This window comes from Stenella coeruleoalba, assembly GCF_951394435.1.
Source record: "Stenella coeruleoalba genome assembly, chromosome: 2".
In the NCBI taxonomy this organism is placed as follows: domain Eukaryota; kingdom Metazoa; phylum Chordata; class Mammalia; order Artiodactyla; family Delphinidae; genus Stenella; species Stenella coeruleoalba.
In genome coordinates, this window is record NC_137147.1 from 91,971,441 (window position 1) to 91,978,728 (window position 7,288).

The 7,288-nt window shown below is 40.9% G+C and overlaps 1 protein-coding gene across 1 annotated transcript in view; it reads left to right on the plus strand.

Annotated features, from left to right (window-relative positions):
* DTWD1 (DTW domain containing 1) overlaps positions 1-7,028 on the plus strand; it is a 95,772-nt gene extending 88,744 nt beyond the window's left edge. The window contains exon 9 of the transcript XR_013827333.1: positions 7,019-7,028. The gene's annotated coding sequence lies outside the window, so the exon portion shown is untranslated. The remainder of the gene's footprint in view (positions 1-7,018) is intronic.
* The last annotated feature ends 260 nt before the right edge of the window (positions 7,029-7,288 follow it).

The window sequence follows — 7,288 nt, forward strand, 5'->3', positions numbered from 1 at the left end:
GGCCATCCAGTCATTCTTCACTAAAGCAACTGTCCGTTCTCTAAGAATTTACATGACTAAGTGAATGGTTCAAGTGTCAAATTCTGATTTCTCTTTTAAAGCTATAATGGCAATACTAATTTATTTTATTTTATTTATTTAGTTTTTGGAGCACTTTCTTCTTTTTTTAATTGAGGTATAGTTGATTTTCAATGTTGTATTAATGTCAGGTGTACAGCAAAGTGATTCAGTAATACCTACATATATATCTTTTTTTTTCATATATTAATTTATTTTACATCAATACATGCAACTTCTGCTTAATAGTGACAACTGGCTTTTTTTTTTTTTTTTTTTTTTTTTGCGGTACGTGCGCTTCTCACTGTTGTGGCCTCTCCCGTTGCGGAGCACAGACTCCGGATGCGCAGGCTCAGCGGCCATGGGTCACGGGCCCAGCTGCTCCGCGGCATGTGGGATCTTCCCGGACCGGGGCACGAACCCATGTCCTCTGCATCGGCAGGCAGACTCTCAACCACTGTGCCACCAGGGAAGCCCGACAACTGGCTTTTTAAATCTGAAAATGAAGATAGGCATGTATACCTTCTGTGGGCTTCCTGAAATAGATCGTATTTGGGAAAGGGAGGATATTGGGGCAGTAATTTCATCTATTAATATTAGCGTCACTCTCCATAGGGAATCCTTAATTTATACTTAATGATTCTCTCAGTACTCAGTAAAACACATATATTAATATTCTTAAATTGAAAGTCTCCTAAGATTGCCTGGGGTTAATGTGTTGCAAATATTTCTTAGTAATTAAAAAAAAGGGAGGAGAAGGTTGTACATTAAATGCCATTTTAATACACTTTGACTTAGTGTATTATTTATTGCCACACTGTGGCAAATGGCTGCCTCCAGTAAATGTGTCGAAATGCCTGTGTAGTCAAAAGAGACTTGAGAAAGTGACTCCATAAAGTTTTCTTGTTTCAAATGCAAACCTAGGGATCAGAATTAACTTGGACCTACAGAATGTAGCAAATTTTGTTCTTTTCCTCATGAGAATAGTGGATGGAAAGTTTTCTTTTTTTAATTGCTTTAAAGAATGCATGATTGTGTCTTTTGGAAACCTCCAGATCAATCTCTTATTTTCTACTGCAGCAAAATATCAGATATTAGAATACTTGAGAAATAGTGAAATATGATTAACTTGTTATTTTATTTTTCTGATGTTTAAGAAATTTTTTTTTTCTGTGCATGGTTGTTTTAATAGTCACTTTAGGAGAAGTAGGTGCAAGGAGACATTATAAAATATATTAGTCCTTTCTCCTGGCTTAATTGAATATTTATTAATTCAATAAGTATTTATTGATCATCTGTTTGCTAAGCAACATTGGATGAAGGACTGTATGTTTTTGCCCTCAAACAGTTCATTGTTGAGTAGGAAGAGACGGGGATTTGAATGTAATTATAGGGTATATTAGTCAAACTAGGCTAACTGTTAAAACAAGCAGTGTTAAATTTCAGTGGTTTAACACAGCCTAGGTTTATTTCTTGGTTATGTTGCCATACACTGGGGGGGGGGGCACAAAGAGGATGGCACAGGGTCTCTGCTCTATGCAGTCATTCAGGCTTCTTCCATCTAGTGGCTCTGTCAATTTTTTGGTCCTCAGAGAGCTCCACCAAATTTTCTACATCTGTCTAGAAGGCCAGGGAAAAAAGAACATGCAGTATACAAGGGAGGTTTCATGGACCAGGCCTGGAGAAGCCATCTTGCCACATTCTGTTGGTCAGAACTCAGTCATATGGCTGCACCAAACTTGAGTGTTTTGATCCAGTTCATAGGACTTTAAAGATGTTTAAAGTATATATATATATATATATATATATTCGTATATGTCTGTTTTTCTGGGATTTCTGTTGTGATGCATTGGTTTATTTATTCATCCCTGTATCCATACATACTGTCTGTATTATTATTATTATTTTTTAATTAATTAATTTATTTATGGCTGTGTTGGGTCTTGGTTGCTGTGCACGGGCTTTCCCCAGTTGCGGCGAGCGGGGGCTACTCCTTGTTGCGGTGCATGGGTTTCTCATTGCGGTGGCCTCCCCCGTTGAGGAGCATGGGCTCTAGGCATGCAGGCTTCAGTAGTTGTGGCATGTGGACTCAGTAGTTGTGGCTCGCAGTCTCTAGAGCGCAGGCTCAGTAGTTGTGGTGCACGGGCTTAGTTGCTCTGCGGCATGTATGATCCTCCCGGACCAGGGCTCGAACCTGTGGCCCCTGCATTTGCAGGCAGATTCTTAACCACTGTGCCACCAGGGAAGTCCCACACTGTCTGTATTATAAGTCTGGTAGATGGAGACTCCTTACCTTGTTCTCTTTTTACAAAATAATCCTGGCAATTATTGGCCATTTGCTTTTCCAACAAAATTTTTGAGTCACTTTATAAAAGTTCCATGAAAGAGCTTGTTCCATGAAATGTTTTGATTTAAATTGCATTTGACTGTCATTTTCTTAGAATTAAATTTGTATCTGATTCACCCCAGACTTTATTACATTGTAGTTGCTCCATAAACACTTTATTGACTAAATGAAAGATGACAATTCTAAGCTTCAGGGCAATGAGCCCATTATAAGCATTAACTATGCTCAGAATTGCAAACCAATTTTAAAATTGAGCAAAATAAAATTTAAAATTTAACTGTTGCAGATCCTCTACCATATAATGTAGTCCAAAGATATTATTAGCTTTTCAGGGCACTGAATTTAGTCATTCGGATATTTAACTGTGACAACATATGTAAAATGCCTAGCACATCAATTAGTCTTGTTTTACATGGCAACAGCAGATGGTATGGTTGAATACGTGGTAATTCCCTTTTGCTAGACCACTGTTCTACTTTATTAGCAAAGATCATTAAATGCTACTTTTTTAAAAGTAGCCCAGGGAAACAAAAAATAAACATTGATGTTTTATTTGTTACTTTAAAAATATTATTTAATACTTATAAAGTTTATCACTACTATTTAAAATCAATTAATTTGAGTGCTAATAGTCCCTAATCAAGCTACAGCTACATTCCTGTATGATTATTTGATTGTTTGCTAAAGTTTAACAGCAACATACATAAAAGTTACTCTTACTAAAACATAAGATTATCTTTTAAATACCTAAAAAATTTAATATAGATCTGTGATGGTGAGCTTTTCCTAAAAGGTAAATGGACTACCAACGTGAGCTAATGAGTAAACTTTAGTATTATGTGAAAAATAGTTTGACACAAAGTATTTTCCGAGGAAAGGAAACACATACCAACTGGTATCCTTACCTGCAAAAGCATATCCTAGTTGAATGACATAATCCCAGGGTTGGAAGTTGCCTTGATAAGATTCATTACTATTTCCTTCCTCTCTCCCCATCCCCCTTCCCCATAATGTCTCTGTTTCTAATCAGGAAGAATAAAGTTCATGGCTGAAAGGCAGTTAGGAAATCCAGATGGGCAGCAGGAAACCACAAGTCTGATTTTCTGTTTATAGGACTAGATAGAGAAGTTGACATAGTCTATTAAATTGATGAGGTCATTAATGGTTCATTCTTTCTCTGAACCTATAGATAGAGGTGAAGGATAAAAAGATTCAGAATAGACCTAATGTGCTACAGTCACATTACAAGTGGTGAGAGAGATGTGAGTAGATCCCAAGCTCATGCCAGGAAATACTAAACACCACATTTCAAGGTGTCTGTGAGAAAAAAAAAAAATCCCAACTCCAACTATAATTTTACTTTACCACTGTCCACTATCAGACTGTTCCAGAGGACTGAAAATGACCAGAGCTTGTGCTCAAAAGCACATGTAGGGCTTCTAGACTCTAAAGCAGGCAATTTGGAGTTGTAGCGAATTGGCAGAGCATAGCTCTGAAGTAACAGTCATTTGTAAAACTATCTTGAGCACTAGAAAGAAACACTAGAAATATTTACCAGGTGGCATTTTGAGTTCTCTCTTGTCTGCCTGAAGCTCAGAAGTAACAGGAATGTGCCACAGCTAGAGAGCAGGCCCATTCTTGGTGTCCTTATAACCCAGAAATCATTTGCACACCCTTCTGCCCCAGCAGGGCTTGGGATGGAGGGGAAGAGCTCGGACCCTGGAGTCAGACAGTTTGGGTTGGATCCCAGCTCTGTTATTTACCAGCCATGTGTTGGGCCCAGACCCTTGGAATCTCACTTCTTTGCTCAGTAGTATGGGAATAAAAATATTGATCAGATTGCTGTGAGGATAATATAAATGAAGTAGCTCCTTCTAGAAAAGGCCCCCAGGCCTCACATCTCTCACCATTGACTCTCAAGTGCCTAAAATTCCTTTATTGGTCATGACTGTGAGATAAGGCAGGGGTGATGCACTAAAAATAGAAATGTATGGGGTGTTGGTGGTAGGGGTGTATGACATTTTCAAACTAGCACCTTGGTCTTTATTTACTTTTGCAAACTAGTTAACCAGTCACTATGCAGGGAATTCATAGGCTAGGACAGAGTATAGAAAAGTTTGGAATATAAAAAGGCATTTAGAAGCAGAGTATGAGGACCTATCAAAGAGGGAGAGCCTGGGGTGGGAGAGTGAGGTGACACTGAAGCACTTGGGTAAGGAAATGTGAGTCCTCAGGATTAGAAGAGGAGGGTAGTAAAACAAAGTGGGGGTGGAGGTGGGAGAGGAGAGTGACTGTACGCAGAAATGACACTTGAACTTGGAGTCATCCTTGATTCCTCTCTCTCACACACACCTATAGCCAAATCATCAGCAAATTCTATTTCCAAAGTTTATCCAGCACCCAATCAGTTCTCACCACCTCCGCAGTTACCCTGGTTTAAACCATCTTATTCTCATGTCCCAATTACCACAGTAGCTTCCTACTTGTGCTCTGCCTACCCTTCCCTCCTACTGTCTGTTCTCTGAGAGTTCCTTTTAAAACATAATGTCAGATCATATCGCTCCTTGCTCAGAACTCTCTAATGACTTCCTATTTCACTCACAAAAAAATAGTAATAATCCCTAGTCCTCCCCATGGCCTGCTTTCCTGACCCCACATGATCTAGCCCCAGCAGCCCTCTGACCTGTCCTCCTTTGGCCCACTGTGCCCAGCTGCACTGGCCTTACTGTGAGTTGAACATTCTTCAGCCTTAGCACATTGGCACATTTTTTTCCTTTCTCTGGAACTTCCTACCTCCAGAAATCTACATGACTCACTTCCTCACTTTACTCGGATGTCACTTTCTCATCCCAGAGGCCTTTCTGACCTCCCCTAATATGGCACCTTGCACCCCCATCATCATCTATTCCCCAATGCTGGTCTTGTACCCAACCACACTACCCAGTGACAGCCTGCCATTGGATTTGCACAGAGACATACAGCCACCTCATTGGAACGTGAGCTGCCACACAGCTCATCTGTGGATCTGAAGCCTTGCCTTTGAGCTGTACTAATCTGTTCTCTGAGGGCCAGGAACTGGGTTCTGTGGACTTCAGATGTCCCTGCTCTGAAATCCATCCAGCAGAGTGGGGTCCAGGGGTATGGCCAGTTCTGAGAAATCCTGGATAGCATATAAGTGACCAGGAACACATATCTTTTGCAATTTGTTTACTTTACCCTCACAGAAGGTATTTGCCTGGAGGCCTACCTAACAGAACATCTTAAAAATATTGACCTTAATACACTTCTAAGCAATCTCAGAAAATATTTAAAATAAATGGAGACTAGCAAAACAGTCTCCTCCCAATAGCCAGGGTCTCAGCTATGGAGAAATTCCAGTGGTATTTGAGTCTCAGTGATGGCTGGTTGTGATCAGGTTGGCCAGAATAGCTATTAGTGTAGCGAACGTTGTGATGTGTCACCCAATTCCCACTGCAGGGCAGACACACATTCTCCCAGTGCTGGGAGTGTGGCCTGCTGATGACTCACAGCTGAGTCCCTCTCTGGGCCTTTCCTATAGCCGAAGGGAGCTGTCTGGCCCAGTTACATTCCCTACCTAGGGATAGCCCACACCTGATGACTGGTCAGCATGGAGGCAAAAGGCCTGGTGTCTGTACCGCAGTTTGAGATGACTCTAAAAAGCCTTCCCAGCTTCAGAGCTCCCTTTGGGATTGGCTGTGACCTTTCCTGCAACTACTTTACCAAATCTCGCTTTCCTCACTCCCTCACAGGAGGCGTTCTCAAGTGTGCCACCCCATTTACTTCCTGCGTACAAATCTCCGTCTCAGAGTCTGTCTCCCAGGGGACTCACCTTAATAAGACACTGAAGAAATTCAATCTAATCATTACAGTGGCCTGAAGAACCAGCCTGCGCCCCCTGGGGTCAGGTGATTGCCACTGCAGCTGATTCAGGAACTTGGGGAAATGTATTGACTCTTTTTTTTTTTAACTTTTTATTTTATATTGGAGTATGGTTGATTAACAATGTTATGTTCGTTTCAGGTGTACAACAAAGTGATTCAGTTATACATATACATGTATCTATCCTTTTTCAAATTCTTTTCCCAATTAGGTGGTTACAGAATATTGAGCAGAGTTCCCTGTATTGACTCTTACAGACTGTTAATGAGTAGCAAGTGGCAAAGCCAGAGCTCAACCCACACATTCCACTCCAGCTAAGGTTTCAAAAGAGAGCTGGATCCACTCGAAAGGCATTCCACCCTCTCAATGTTCCCACACTGCTTCCAGACTGACCTTTCAGTTCCTCACACAGGGTGAGCTCTCTTCTGACTCAGGGCCTTTGATTTTGCTGTCACCTGTATCTTAGAAGTGTTTTCCTGGAATCTTGGCTTGACTGGCCTCTTCTCAGCCTCAGAGTTTCAGCTTAATGCTGCATCCTCAGGGAAACCTTTCTGGAATGCCCATAACCAAAGTCATTTCCCCCACTCCATTTGATACCCATTTATCCCAGATCCTTGCTTATTTCTTTCAGTGTTTTTCATTTACCCTAAATGTTCTTGTTTGTTTATGTCTCCTACATAACTGTTTTTAAAAATTTCTTCTCTCCCCCTACAGACTGCAAGCTCCATGAATGTAGAAACAATCTAGCTCACTGCTGTATCCACAGCGACTGGAATGGCACCAGACATATGGTAGGTTTTCAGTAAATGCACTGGATGAAAACATGAACATCCTTTTCATTCTTTAGTCTTCTCTGTACACACCACAAGAAGCTATCTGAGCCAACGTACAGACACACAAGCTCTTATACAAGGAATTGGCTGGAGCCAAACGACAAGGTCTGGAGAGAGGTTTGTTTCTACTCTCTGTGTTTATAATGCTGGC